Genomic DNA, 15905 nt, shown 5'->3' with positions numbered 1-15905 from the left:
ATGTATTAAAATTAAAAAAAACCCCAGCAAATGGAAAGGAACTTTATACTACAACCAGTGATAGAAAGACATACTATTCCAGAAAAGTAGAAACTTAACAAAAATTGTTCATATCACTGTGGTGATTCCTTTGTTTTCTGGATAGCATTGAAGTACTTACAAATCTAAAAAAAAAAGCAACTCAGATAATTATGATGATGTTCCCAAGGAAAACTGAAAAGCAAGTGATTTTACTCATGTGGTCTGTCCAAGATAGGACAAAATTGTTGATCAAAATGTAACCTAGTCAGCAAGACACTTGATTTACAATAGGTAGCTTACTCAGATACGACCACCCAGGTGGCACGAAATTGATGTTTTGAGAAGTTTTTTATAAATTAAGTCTGCATGCCACAAAGGAGCACATAATACACAGGGAATAGGCTCACAATTTAATGTTCTTATCTGGTGAAAATTATGTTTAAAGAAGAGCATGTAGAAGTAGACAGTGAAAGCATGTGTTTTCTGTAGCAGGGTGAAGAGCAGACTTCTGAAATCTTTGTTAGAGCTATGATTGCTGCATAAAGAACTAAAGAACTGCCTAAAGCCCTGAAATATCTGACCCATTGGTCTATCACAGTTCTTGCAATTTTTAAAACATATGCCATTTACTGTTTTAATTTTCTATTTATTCACAACATGGACAAACATGGATTTTGCCCATAAGGCAGTTTCAGCTCCCATTTTACCATCATCCATCAGGTTGCTTTAGAATCATCCTTTTATATAGTAAGGTAAATTGCAACCTGATGTGAACTTCTTCCACGGTGCTGTGATCAGGAGTCTGATGTTTCCCAGTAGGAAAACTCCATTTACGTGCAGGGTTTGTTTTGTTTTGTTTTTTCCCTTTTCGCTTTTAGTGAAGCTGCTGTCCTGGGATCAACCCTTTATTTGCAGTCCTTTCTTGTAAGAACCACCTTCCATCTAAGTCGGGATTACATTTTGGTGGTGCTGACCAAGGAAAGAGAGAGAAGGCAGTCGTGCAGCTGTATTTTTGATCCACAACAACAAAAGGGGTTTTGTGTTGGGTCCCTATGTCCAAGGCTCACAACAAAAAATATTAGGGGTGGACAGCGGCCTTTGGACAAGGTGTCCACTGTGTATTTTCCCTGAAGCTGCTGTGATTTCTCAATAAGAGAAGTGCCTGGTGACCCCTGTGTGCTTTCCACCTTCAGTCAGGTGTGATCAGTGTTTTGTGATGTAATTTGTTGTGCTGGTGCCTTCTCCTGCTTTCCTAACTAAAGAAAGGTTCCATTTGTTATTTTCAGTGGCTTTAGGGTCAGGGTAAATTGTTTAAGTGCCTCAAGAGAAGTAAATTTGAAAAGCTACATATTCAGTACTACAATACAACATTAAATTAGATAAAAATACTGACTTTAAAACAGAAGATCTCAGTTCTGGCTCTGTCACTTCCTAATTATAAAACTGGACAAAGTATACCAGGCCCTTTAAATTAGAATAATAATAGTTTCTCTTCCTTAGGTTTGTTGTGGAGATTAAATGAGTTGATTAATGTACAGCAATTAAAAAGTGCCTGGAAGATATTACATCAACATTAAGATTGGTCATTATTATTGTTATTGTTATTATTATTATTATAAATGTTCTTAACCAGTTCTTCTAATATGACTTGTTTCTCCAGACTTTCAAGTTTATTAACACTTATTTTTATTGATAATCTCTATGATTCAATACTGGGTAATGTAACTTGTCTTGTTTATAATAAAACTATAATGTAGGCAAAAGAGATTAACCCATTTGATTTTAGTAGCTAATCATTCATTTCAACAATCATTCAACTGTGAAGTACCTACTTCTTGTCAGAAGAGTTACAAAAATGTAAGCTGTAACCCTGGTCTTCAAGGTCCTTAAAGTCTAATAGTGTTTATTTTCTAGTAAAGAGAGGGAAGGGCCAGAGAGGGAGGGAGAGAGAGAGAGAAAGAAAGAGAGGGAGAATGAATATGAATGAGAGTTCCTAAAAATGTTAACTGTATGTGAAGAACTGTACCTCTGGTCCATAACTCCATTTAATTAAATTCATTTGCCTTGATCTTTATTCATTACTTTACAGATTTAAACGGTATTGTTTCCCAAATGTATTTACAATAGGTAGATAACATTTTCCAGAAAAGTAAAATATAAATGCACTACATATCTCTAAGGATAGGACAATTTTTCTTTGCTTTCAGCCCAAACAAACATATTTCTAACATTAAAAAAAAAAAGATTCTAGGTGTCCTGGGATATGGAAGGAAAATGTATTGTCCCAAACAGTGGGTTTCCAAAAAATAATATATGTGGAGAATATGTCTATTTTTTATCACATCAAAGAAAATTTGTACCGGATAGACTTAAACAGACAAGGAAGACTTTATTCAAGACTCCTGCAATAGGGGTCAAGATTATTGGCATATGGGAGAGGGATTAAACTCCACTCCATTGAAACAACAGGAAGGAGAGATTTAAGCAGTGAGTGAGCTAGTGGAAAAAATACTAGGAGAGGTATGTCAACATAATCAGGCCGTTTTTGTGTTCCCTAATAAGTACTTATGGAAGTTAGGCTCCTCCCCTTCCACAAAGATGGGGAGATACGAGCGCGATCTTCCTTGACGATTACGTTCAAAGAGACAATTCTCTGATCCATGAGTTTCATAAACTGGCAAGAGGCTGGGAGGGAATTTATACATCAAAGGGGTAGAGAAAGAATTTATAATTGGAGGTTTTCTGAATTAAGTGTTCTGGGAAGAGGGAGGTCTGGGGCCTGAGTTCAGAAAGAATCTAACTGAGGTATAAGCAAACTGAGGGGAACAGTAAGGATATCTTGGTCAATATCCTCCTTCAAAATACATATTTGTAGCTCTGTTTTAGACTAGAAAATAAAAAAAAAAGGAAACAACAAAAGCCACTTATAACAACAAAGGTGAAAATTTCCATAGTAAATACACAGCCAAACACGTGAGAAAGAAGTTCCAATATATGACCTTGTTACTAATTCAGTCTTGCTATTTAATGTTTAACAAATAGTGATGAGAAGAGACATCACAGAAGAGCAAGACAGATAAGCATTTAACACAGATCAATGTCTTATAGCTGTAATGAAAGTTGCACACACACCACTGTTTTTGGATCTTGAACCTGAACTTAAACTTATTGCTATCTTAATGCCCAACATGATTCAAAGGCTGCCCCTATTTGCCAGATTTTATTTCATTCAATATGAACAGATGGTCTCTCATTTAGACAAATTGTACCTCAAAACAAAAGACTCAATTCCCTGCTTTATAGATGATACGTATTCTGCCAAATGTTTTTCTAAGTAAGCATATTAGATAAATAAGGAAAACCACTGAAATTATGGTTAAATTACCTATCAGCACTGGGGATTTCCTGCGGACCACATTTTCATTTCTAGTTTTGTAGTCAGAATATAGTTTGAATTCTGTTCCATAGATGAAACATATTTTTAATGCCAGTGACATTGGCATTTCAAGTTTTAAATGATTACAGCTGAATTACAGAGACTTGCAATTAAACTATAAAATGGGACCGGAGAACTATATAAAAGGTGTACTCATTAACTTCCTAAATAGCTCTAAAATATTTAAAAATACAATTCTCTTTAATTTTTGAATGATTGCGGGTAATTATTTAGTGAAGGTGAAGGATAAGAAGGACAAGATTCCCTCACAAGGGAGCAAATGAGGGCTTGATGTAGATTATATGTTGTTTTTTAATTTACACAAGAAAAGCTGCCATGTCAATAAGTGAACAATGACATAATTATAGCCATCGCGTTACCATCTCCGTCATCATCATTAGAATCATCATCGCTATCATATCACCACCATCATACGTGAACCTTGGGAGGAAAAAAAACAAACTAAAACATTTCCCTTAGCTTGAAATACTTTTCCAGTTACTAAGTCATTTCTTGTTTCTCTCGAGCCATTTAAGAGCTTCCTAACTCTGCTTCTCTTGTGTCTGAAAAATCTCTACAGAAAATGCTCTTGCTAAAAGCATCAAACACATGATTGTGGGCTGCTGAAACCAGTGTTTGTTATTCTTCTCAACAATTTAACATCATCATCTTTGACATCGCTACTTGTCCCAATCTCTGTAAATGGTGCCAAATCCACCTAGTTGCCCAAGCCAAAAAATGGAGATTACACTTAGCTCTTGATTCTCCATTCCTCTATGGACAATCCCTAAAGAAGCTGTATACCTTTATTGTGGTATCTACCTGCTTCTCTAAATGCCCACTGCCATGAATAAGTCAATTTTGTCTTTGTTACCTCATTTTCCCCTCACCTGTCACCCTTTTTCTTGTGTACCCCTCCCATACATTCTCTAAATGATATGCAAAATTACCTTAAAAAAAGAGGATCATATTACACCACTTAAAATTTTCCAGTGTATTTTGATTGAAATTAAAACTCACTTAAATGACCCTTTCTGTTAGAGCTCCTACTTATCTCCAAAACCTACAGTTTCAATCATTTTCCTTCTTGCCCATTTAGTTCTAGCCCATCTGGCCACTTTCCATTTTCTCAAACGCAGCCACTGTCTTCCTGTCTAAAGGCTGTCACACATGACGTTCCTTCCTGGTAAGTTCTTTTCCCAGACTTTTCCATGCTTGTTTTCTATCCTTACATATGCATTATGTCCAAACTCATCAAGCCATATACATTAGATATGTGCAGTTTATTGTATGTCATATCAATTACATGTTAATAAAAGCTATTAAATGTTTTAAAGTTACCTTTCCAGGGATACTTTCTCTCTCATCTCTCAGTCTTAATTTTTCTCCATTTCTTTACCTCTTCATTTTACTCATATCCTGTATCTTAATTTGTGATTGAATATTTGCTTGCTTACTTTTTTATTGTAATCATGGGGAGATCACCTATCAGCTCTGATAATTTCCTATGGGATACACTTTTATTTAGATTTGTGAGTCAGAAAATATTTTAAAACTTCTGTCCCATAAGTGAGACTAAATTATGCCAGCCAGTGGCATGATGACTTTGATATGTGCTCTAAATGCTAAGGATCACATATATGCTCTTTACTGCTTTATATTTAGTGTCTAGCACAATATTGGGCACATAAGACTCTAAATTATATACAAATGTATTTTAAACCAATTAATAGAATAAGATAAAAACTTACTCTTCTCCATAGTATAGGAGATTACTCTATTAACTCTATTAACCATGGTATAGGAGATTTTCTTTTATGTTTTTCTTACTGCAAAGACAGGAAAATATTTTAAACTGAAGACTGTATTTCATTATGCCACATATAATAGAAACCCAACGTAAAAATCCATTAAAGAAAACACTATTTTTTGATGGTGACTTTCTTTTGACAAACATGTTCCATGGTAGAACAGGTTGTTAGCCTAATCTACCAAGGAAAAAATTCAAATTACAAAAATAAAATGAAAAGCTTCCATGCGTTATTATCTTAGGTGTCTGCCTTGATGTCTTAAGTGCTGAATTGTCCTACTGGTTTGGAAGGAACATGATATAACTGAAGCTTATTGATGGAAATTTCTGAGTATCACTGGTTAGATGTTATTATGAGAAAAATAATTTTATATCAACTGCACATTTCCTTCTTGCCTCTGAGAAATAGAATAATAAATAAATAAAAGAACTTTGAAAAGAGGTTTGCACTGTGAGTCCTCATCTGAAAGAAGACGAACATCTACTGCACTCTACTTGAGCACAGCTGGGAGCCTTAATGAATAAGAACATCGAGTTCTCCTTCAGGCAAGGTTAATTTAGAGCCTTTCTGCCTTCAGAATTATCCATAAATTAATTTCTACAATCTATAACATTTTTATTAGCTCTTTCAGAAAATTTGAATGTAATGTGCATAAAAATCCTATAATCTTACATTTCCTGCTTACAAAATGAGATGAAATACCAAACAGAACTCTTTCTGTGCTGTATCTTATGCTTACCAATTAGCAGTGTTATCAAAATACATGAGTTTTAGGAATGTATAAAAAACTAAATTGTGTGCTGATTAGAAATTTACTTTGCACACTGATAATTTTTTCACTGTATCTTCTGGTGCCTATTTTAAATGCAAGGTTGTTTTCTTGCTTATCAATTTTGCTATGATCCACTGTGGATTACTTGTCAAGAAACCTATTTTTTTCCTACTCCTTGTTTTCTGTGCCTGATTATGTGAACTTTATCACTTATTTAACGACTTTTTCTAAATTAACCAGGTTTCCTAAGCAACAAAATGGGTTTTGGACTAAAAATAATTACTGACAGACCATCTATTATTAATAAATTAGGATTGGACTAATTTATTATTAAGTAACATACAACTAGCCTTTTTTAACCTAATTGATTATATAGTGGTATTTGCCCAAAGGCATTCCTTTTATGTAACTGGTTTATAGTATATTCCAAGATCCTTAAGTTGCTTGGCTAGTTGACAGTGTAGAATCCTAGAATTTTTAAATGATGATAGAATGTGAAATTAGTATATGGCCTAGTTCCAGGAGCTGATAATACTGTATTGTAGACTTAAAATTTGCTAAAAGGGTTGTAGATCTTCTATCAAATTCTTTTACGATGTGCTCACCCAAATAATAATAAAGTGGGTGGGGGGAAACTTTTTGAGGTGATGGATATATTTATGGCTGTGATGGTGGATGGCTTCACTGGTGTATCATCAAGTTGTATGTATTACATATGTACAGCTTTTTATATGTCAATCATACCTTAATCAAATGGTTGAAAAATAAATAAATCATTTCCCCAAAGAGGCAAACTTCAAGCGACCTGAATGGTACTCACAATATTCAAGAAATTCATATAGCAACTTAAATAACTGTGCTTTTAGTTTGTTTCCTTTACTATGTATTTAAATGCAATACATGTGCAAAAATGTGCAACTTTTGTGTGTATATATGCACTATTTTTACTAACATTCTTTCATACATGTTTATATGAATATTTATGTGAGTGTTAGTAAAAATACTGATATAAGAGCCAGTTAAGAATAAAATATTAAAATATAACATAAGAAATTGAGAAATAAAGTATTAAATGTAATTTAGAGACATTCTCCCCAACATATACTTTTCTCTTTTCCAGAATCAAACATTCTCCTGAAATTTATGTTGACCATTTTATTGTTTTTTCCTATTTATACATATATCCCTAAGCAAGATATTATTTATTTTTATTAATTCTTATATTCCATATGAATGAAATTATATTCTTCTGGGAGCATGCTTCCTGTGCTGAATATTGTGATGCAGAGAATTATTCCTGTTGAAACTCACGCCTGTAACATTCTAGCTTATAACTGCATAGTAATTATTATATGAATACAGAACGATACACTTATCCTTTGTACTATAGATATATCCAATGCTTGAGTTACACAAATATTGTGCTATGAACATTACTGTGCATATCTTTTGCAGACAAGGGGAAGAAATGAGGTGTAGGACAAGGTAGGACAGACATTTCTGGGTCATAGGGTTTGTTCATCTTCAAATTTCCTAGAAATTTCCTAGATAAGACTCAATTATTTTTGAAATTGTTCACCAATGTACATTTATATGGGAACAGACAACAGGATTATTTATCCACAACACCACAAAAACTGATATGGTATAATATCTTAATTATTTCTAACCTATTCGGTATAGAATAGCTTTATTTAATTTTACACGCCCCTCCTTTTTTTTTAAATTTGGTAGTTTTTACTACCTAATAGCAGGACATTTGTGTTTTCTGTAAAATGTGTAGCAGGATGTGTTTGTCTTTGTACTTCCATGTTCTTTTTTATTTGCTTATGTTTTTATAGAAGTCCTTCATATATTTTAGATTATAATCCTTTGGCAAATTATTGTGCTGAAATAATATTTCCCAATTTGTGCCTTCTTTTTCCCTCTTATACTTTTTAATGTGTATTTTCAGGACCAAACTTCTAAAATTTAATACAGTTCTATTTATCAATTCTTTCTTTTATGTTAAATTGTTTTGTTAAAATTTGTTTTCCCTAGAGAGGAACAGGAAGATTTATAGGGTAATTTGTATTATTCACTAATTAATATTCTAAAGGATACTTCAAATTCTGTATAATGCATATTATTTATCAAATCATATTCACTAATTCATATTAATTAATCTGCATTATTTCATTTCCAAGTCTAATTAATTTGAGTATGATGTGTAATAAGAATACTATGTTATTGTTATAGGAAAAGTCTTTATTCCCTGAATCATGTAATAAATAGTCCATCGTTTCACCCACTGACCTACAGTGTCCACTCGCCTGCTATGATGGTTCCATGTGTGGACTCATTTCTGGCTCCCTATTCTGTCCGGTCACATGGACGCACTCCGCCTCACATCTGGATTCTGACATCCCAGGCCAGAACGCATCTGCTGACACACAGAGGCCCTTTGACCAGGCTGGGCCTTTGACAGCAGACACCACGCCGTCTGCCTCTGCGTGGCCACCTCCTCATTCTGCCCCGGATCTGACGGCGCAGGCCCCTCTGCACGGCCCCTCACACGGCGTGGGCTCCCGCATCTCACGCCAGCGGCTCTCGCAGCCTGTTTGGGATCTGTTACCTTCTCTGAACCTTCCCCAACTGTATCTCTCCTCACCCCATGGGGCCCCATCACCCGTATGAGATTGGCCCCACGTGTGACTGACGTCCTCGCCTTGCTTAGACTCTGAACTCCAGAACTGGAACACTTCCCTCCGTGACTGTTCTTAGAGTCTCATCAGAATCAAAACAACAGAGGTAAATTCTCTGTGAGCTCGAAAGATGGGGTTCAAAGAACGAAGTAAAAACAGCGGAGGCCAAAAAGGTCTTGCTGTGCCTCAGCAAATAGTCACTGCATTAAGGAACACCTTCGCAATTTGTGAGCAGAGGGAAAAACAATCTCTATCTACACACACATATATATGCATACCAGAATCTAGCAGAAAAAATAATGCTAAATAATTTTAGTGAGTAAGTAAATAAATATTTTTAATGAATGATTAAGTGAATAAATAAATGATTAAGGATTAAAAGTATTAAAGAAACATCATGCATCGTAGCTATAGAGCTGGATGGAATGTTGTGGATTTCCATAAGGGTAATTTAATTTGTATTTAATGTAATGATTTCACTCGGGATTTCTTACAGATGGAAGCATTTTTGATATACATATTTATGTTTTAGCTCCTCTACGCTTCTGTTAGGGAAGAGATAATCTTGTTTAAAAGAAATGAAAGTCTTAATAGAAACTGTGAGCCTAAGAAGGGTAGGGAAGTTATTCAGATAAGTACAAAAGAACATTTAAGTAGAGCTTATAATGTAGAGAAAAGAAGAGAAAAAATGTTAAAGATGGGCCTCGGGAAGAAAAATGGCTTCTTTGAAGATAATTTTAGTTGACAAATAATAAAAACGCAGAGTTAGCATGGGTACAGGAAGTTGTAAAAAGCCTGAGGAATAAGGCGTACTTAACTTGCTATGATGTAGGGAATATTAACTTGAGCAAAGAGATGGTACAATAAAAAAGCAGATGCAGGGTAGACTAAACTGGAATAAACGTCACATAAACAAAATGCGAGAAAAATTTAGATACCAATGCACAAGATGCTGATGATATAGTGGCAAAAGAATAGAAAACGGATTGACAAGTAACCATATATGTGTTTATGATTCTAATTGTATTATAAAGGTCACAGTTACTCAAGAATATTATCAAATTGGGATGTAGTAAAATTAGTTTTTTTTTCCCCTCTTTTTTCGATTTTCTCACCCTTCCAAATTCGATCTACTGGGGGAAAGCAAACTATGCTGAGATAGCTGTTTAATGTGATTTTGAAGTTCAAAATGAGATTTGAGAAGCACAAAAACAAAATTAGCAAGTGAAATAAGTGCATTTCTAATGGAACGCTGGAGACCTAATAGTCCGTAATGGACTATAACGATAATTGGTTTTCTTGAATATTTTTATGCTTTTATGTCTATTTTGAGTGTCCTATTGGAATCACACAATTTTATTTTCATGTTACCAGGCTATTTCTGCTAAATAGTATAGCAATGTGAATAAATTCCATTATTTTATTAGTTTGATGAAAAAGTAGAATTAGACCATTTTTCTAGAATATGCTGAGCTATTTTCATTACATTATATATCTTCTATCATCACTTATTTTTCAAAATAATATAGATTCTTAAGTTATTAGTTCAAACTTAAACAGCTTAGAGGTAAATACCTATGCGAATTTATAGATTTTTATCTGTTATACTTCATCTATTTTTCAGTTCTGGAAAGATAAAAATACCACTGATAATGGTAAAAAAAAAAAAAGAACATAGCTTATATATGATCTCAGTAACTATCTAAAATGTTATCTTATCCCACTGCATATTTATGATGACAGTGGCATCCAAAATGATTTTGTACCTGACAACATGTACATTTAATCTTATTTGGAATAAAAATTTGCAACCGAATGTATTTTTGAATCTAAAAGATATGAGAACATAAATGTAATAAAACACAGAAGCCTAAAGATAAATGACATTTTTTGGTCAAAGAGAAGACATTTGCTATTTAATTATATGCATTTTTTATAAAATAATGGAACTTCTAGATATGGTGTTGATTAGAGTTTGTTACAAAATTATAAATACCTAGATAGAATTATTAAAATTCTCTAATATTAGAAAATATTAATTAATGATATATGCTGTGATAGAATGTATTTTACAAACTAGCTATGCAAAAATTTAACAAATGAACCCTTAGGTTAATCAGATGCGTACATGTATAAGAATAATTGTCAAGTCTTTGGTATCAATCAGAAATTTTCCAAGTACTCCGTTACTATATCAGTTAGTGACCAACCAGGGAACAGGTAACACCCCAGATACGATATGATAATTCCTGAATGATTTGAAGGAGCAGGGACTTTAGTAGAGGGCAATTCCCCAAGAAGGGAACTGGGGAATGCAAATCTCAAATTTACATTTATCCTTTTCTTCTATTGCCTGCTGGGTTTCTCTTTGGAAATCAAAGGGCAAGAGTATCCATTGATTTAGGGATTATTTATACGTTCTAATAGTGATCAAATTGGTTTTCATGTTACTGATACATGATGGCTGACATCTGACTCACTGGTGCTTCATCAATGCAAAAGAGTTGAAGAAAAGCTTAATATTATTAATACCTAGAATAAGAAGAGAGAGAGAAAAGGGAGAGAGACAGGGAGTCAAAGATAGAGAGAAGAGAGAAGAAAAGAGAAGGGAAGAAAAGGGAAAAGAAGAGAAGAGAGAAACTGATCAGATGCAAAATGCAAGAGAGACATTAGGAAGAAAAAAAAAGGAAGGAAAAAGACAGTATGGTAAAGACTGCATGTTTGTACGTGAAAAAAAAAAGACTGTTGAGAGTTAAAATTAACTGAAGTGTTTGTGGTGGGTGAAAGATCAACAAGGAGGGATTTTTTTTTTTTTTGAAATGGAAGAATGTCAGTTGAAAGCAAGAGTTGTCGGATTATAGTCTTTGTTCTGGGAAATAACAAATCTTAACAAGCTAGTTATCTATAAAGAATAGGCTATTTCTGGAATTCAATCAACAGGAAGAGGGAGTGCAGTCACCAAAAAAAGGAATTATTAAAATGTAATTAACATCTTTACTCTAAAATAGTTGAATTATAATTCATCTTGAAAATAAATGCATCAACAAAAGGAAGGAAATCTGCTTGGAATCAGTACATATGAGATCAAATAGTTTATGATATTACTGCACAGTAGTGTTTTAGATTCACTATTATAATAGTAGCAGACTTACTATAAAGGACGTACTCTAATTAAAAGAAAGACATGAATATTTATTCCCTAAAGAAGAATATGCTACCATCATGTCAGAGGAGGCAAAGCACTGACTCTCAGAAACTACGATGTGGGGATTCTAAATCTTGCTCACTTGTCTGTGATCTCAGGCAAGTTACATAACTATCTATGTATCAGTTTCCTTATTCCAAAGGTGGGCATTAACTGAAACTTCCCCATAGTGTTGACATTAAGATGAAGTTATTTAAGTCATGCAGTGTTTCTAGAGCAGTGCCTTATGTGTAATGACTGCCATATTATCATTGTGGGATGTTCATTAGGCTTGTCAAAGCCTTGACATTATCAACTTGATCTTTAAGAAAACTTTTTGTTGAAGTATAACAAAAAAATACAAAAGTACCCAACTTACAAGTGGACATATCCGTGGATTTTCTCAAAGTGGACACACCTATGGATCCATACTGATCAAGAAACAGAAAATGTTCATTACACAAGAGGCTCCTTTAATATAGTGTCATAGTCACAGGGCTCCCAAGAGTCATCAGATTAATTTTTGGGGGGTTGATGTTCATGGCTTTATAATTACAAGTGTGTGGTCTCTTTGACAAGTGTTGTTTTTCTGATTAGTGGAGAGTAAAATATATTGAATTTTAGATTCATATACCAGTCATTAGTGACTTTATTAAAATGTATTCATTTAAAAGAAGCCTGGTTAATTCTAAGTACCCAAATCAATTGTAGGCTTTGATAATGAGAAGTAGAGAAGTAGATTTTTGGTTATAATCATATCACTGAGAAAATCTATCTATCTATCTATCTATCTATCTATCTATCTATCTATGTACCTATGTATCTGTGTATCTATCTACCAATCATCTATCTCTCCTTGAACATCTCTTTTCATTTTAAGTTCAGCTATACTAACTATACTAACTACACAGTTTTAATTTAGTTTTTCCCCCAGCTTTTTAGCAATGACCAGATAATTGTTAAGATAACATGAAACAGTGAACAAACTATTTCATCTGCCCCTTATACCAAATAGGAAAAGAGTATTGCTTAGGTAAATTCAAACAAAGCCAAATGCAAACACAAGTAACAAAAGCAAAAATTATGTATAAAACAAAAGCCAAGGCCGTTATTACTTATTATTTAGTGCATGTCTTCATCTAGGAATGAGATAAGCCTTCACATAGCTATAAATGGGAAAATAAATTATTATACCACTTAACTCTTCGTTTCTTCCACATATAGATGTTGGTCCTTAAAATGGATGTAGCTCAAGAATATGAAAGCAAACAAACTGAACATAATATCAGGTCTTACCTAAAACTTATGATTTTTAAGAAAATATTTTTAATGTAACCATTTAATTTGGAGAACATGAAGAGTTATAATGTGAAATCAAAATTGCAAAAGTTGTTTTACTCTATATGAATTAAAAATATTTGAGACAATCTGTATATACATATCTTATGAATTGTAATGAATTATAACATAGCTTAACTCACATTTACAGAGTATTTGAGTGAACTGAATGCTTTGGTTGCAAGAAAACATCCACGAAATGCTTTTAAAGGCTGCATAATTTTTGACAATATAATTTACTTGTTTTATAGATATTTGAGAAATATACAGATATGGTAATTGTTTAGCACATTCTTTTGCATCCACATCTCGGTCTCTTCTCTTGCCTATGTGAATTAAGACACTGAAAGTCTCAATTTCATCTGAAATTCTTCCTTGTCATCTTTATTCCTGATAAATTCTGTTGAACCAAAAAAGTGACATTACTTACATTACTTCTCTCTTGCACTGCCAATTCCATTAAATTTTATTTGATTCCTCTTGTATAGTGATTGGTTCTTCCCTGGTCCCTTTGCATCTTGTTTTTATCTGCAAATGTATCATTCACTTTGTCACACTTAGTCACAAGATGTATTCCCCGAATGTACATTTCTCATTATTTTTGTCCCTGAAAAAGACTTAAATACTTTTCCCACGCTAATAAAACAATACTCTTTAGCATAGATTTTAGGCTTTCCAAAATCTAGCTGCAAAATATATTTAACTTTTCCTATGTGTAAATTCACTCCAACTCTACTGGAATGCAATGTCAACCATGACTTCTATTTCCTCTGCCTGTGAATTTCCAAACTTTACACTAATTAGAGGCTACAGAATTTCACTATCAGAGAGACCTAGGGTCAAAGATCTGGATGTTAAGGGAAGAACACAGATTTGAAGCAGAGTTTTCGGCACAGGTACACTGCTATTACTTGGAGTGTCTGCTGCAGATCGGCAAAAATAGCAATGTTTTAGAAGATACCTCAATTCACACTGTAGATAAGAATGAGAAAGTATCAGTGTTGCATATCAAAAAACCTAGGATGTGAGGGGTGGGATGAATGTTAAGGCCTTCCAAGCTACCATTGGTGCTTACACTATTACATTCAATGCACAGATAATCCACGTCCTGAAAGGATTATTTCTACTCAAGTTCCTCTATTAAGCAGGATGCTCCAGTTCAGTGTTGCCACCTCATGAGCCTTAATTGAACTTATATGTTAAGTAGAGAACTAATTTATTTGAGATATCATTTTAATATATTTTAGATATGTGACCTAAATGCAACCAATGGAAAATTTAGATAGGATATAAATGAGAATACTGTGTAGATGGACTATTTTGTTGGAAGTGTATTAGGACTTATTTTCATAAGAAATCAAACAAATAATTTTTATTTAGAGAATTTTTTTGCAGATGGAAGTCATAACAGTACTTAATATTTCCAGAAATGAACTCTGTAAGCCAATTCTAAAAATAATTGTATCACAGTCTCCATCTGTTACAATGTTCTGTTAAATTGTAGGTCTCCATGTGACGGAGGACAAGCTCGTTCTGCTTGCCACACGACAAGCCAATAAATCAAGAGACGAGGTGTTCGGGCAAGGAATAGCAACTTTATTCGGAAAGCTGGCAGACCAAGAGGATGGCAGACTAATGTCTTGGAGAACCATCCTCCCCTAGTCAGAATACAGGCTCCTTTTATACAAAAGAAGGGGAGGAGGTGTGGTTGGTTGTTGCAAACCTCTTGGTCTGTAGGAATTCTTTGTTCTTGCAGCTGTCCACGTTGGCCAGCTCATGGTGCTCCTGCAAAACTTCCAACAAAATAAATGTTATTCTCTACTCTGCAAGTTGTTATCTTTACCTGAGTGCAGAGCTAGCAAGACTAAGCCTAGACAACAGGGCACAGGGTTAAAGCCAAAGGAACAGATCTAATATGGAGTCAGATTTGTCCTTTTCTATTACATCCATACTTCTCTATCATAAAAAGGTATGGTAAGTTCATATTCTAATATAACTTTACTGTGTTCCACAAAATTAAGCTGTCAATTTTTATATAATCATAATGATGTGACAATTTCTTTAAATGAAATCAACAAACCATGATTTTGAGTGACAAGTAAATTAATCCACTAAAATGGTAACAATCATACATTTTCCCATCACAGTATATTCTTTAAGGGAAATGTTATGTCCACAAAAATGAGTTTGTTTATCCCTAACTATAACAAAATAAACGCTTAATAAAGCATTCAATCCAAAGGTTCTGGAGCATTATCCTAGTTTACCATTAAATATTACTACACTTCATGGAGAAAAAAAAATCTTACTTAGGTTAAATCAGCTATTGATACAATAATGCTGTATAACAAAGCACCCCAAACACTAGTGGTTTATATTGAAAACTTTTATGTTTCTTGCTCACTGTGGGCAGTTCCCTGGGAAGCTTTGCTTTAGGTTGTGATTTATCTGGGCTTGGCTGGGTTTGGCAGGACTTGGCTCCAGTTAATTGATTTTGGGATATGGGTTCACATCTTTTTAAATTGGGTTCAGACTCAAGGGGTCAAAGCTACATGGAATATGCTATTTTTCTGGCAGATCAGTGGAGCATAAGACAGCAAGCCAAACTGTAAATTCCATTTCAAATTTCTGCTAAGGGACTTCTACACATATTCATAGG

General features: G+C 33.9%; 1 long non-coding RNA gene across 2 annotated transcripts in view; it reads right to left on the bottom strand.

Annotated features, from left to right (window-relative positions):
* LOC140701161 (uncharacterized) overlaps positions 1-8740 on the bottom strand; it is a 31253-nt gene extending 22513 nt beyond the window's left edge. Inside the window, exon 1 of one of the 2 annotated variants that reach the window (XR_012080072.1) lies at positions 8336-8740. This is a non-coding gene — a long non-coding RNA (uncharacterized lncRNA). The remainder of the gene's footprint in view (positions 1-8335) is intronic. The other variant, XR_012080073.1, reaches the window with a different exon arrangement.
* Between the last annotated feature and the right edge of the window lie 7165 nt (positions 8741-15905).

Source organism: Vicugna pacos, chromosome 14 (assembly GCF_048564905.1).
Source record: "Vicugna pacos chromosome 14, VicPac4, whole genome shotgun sequence".
Classification (NCBI taxonomy): Eukaryota; Metazoa; Chordata; class Mammalia; order Artiodactyla; family Camelidae; genus Vicugna; species Vicugna pacos.
The sequence above is the reverse complement of the archived record's forward strand: the minus strand, read 5'-3'. Positions and strand labels throughout refer to the sequence as shown.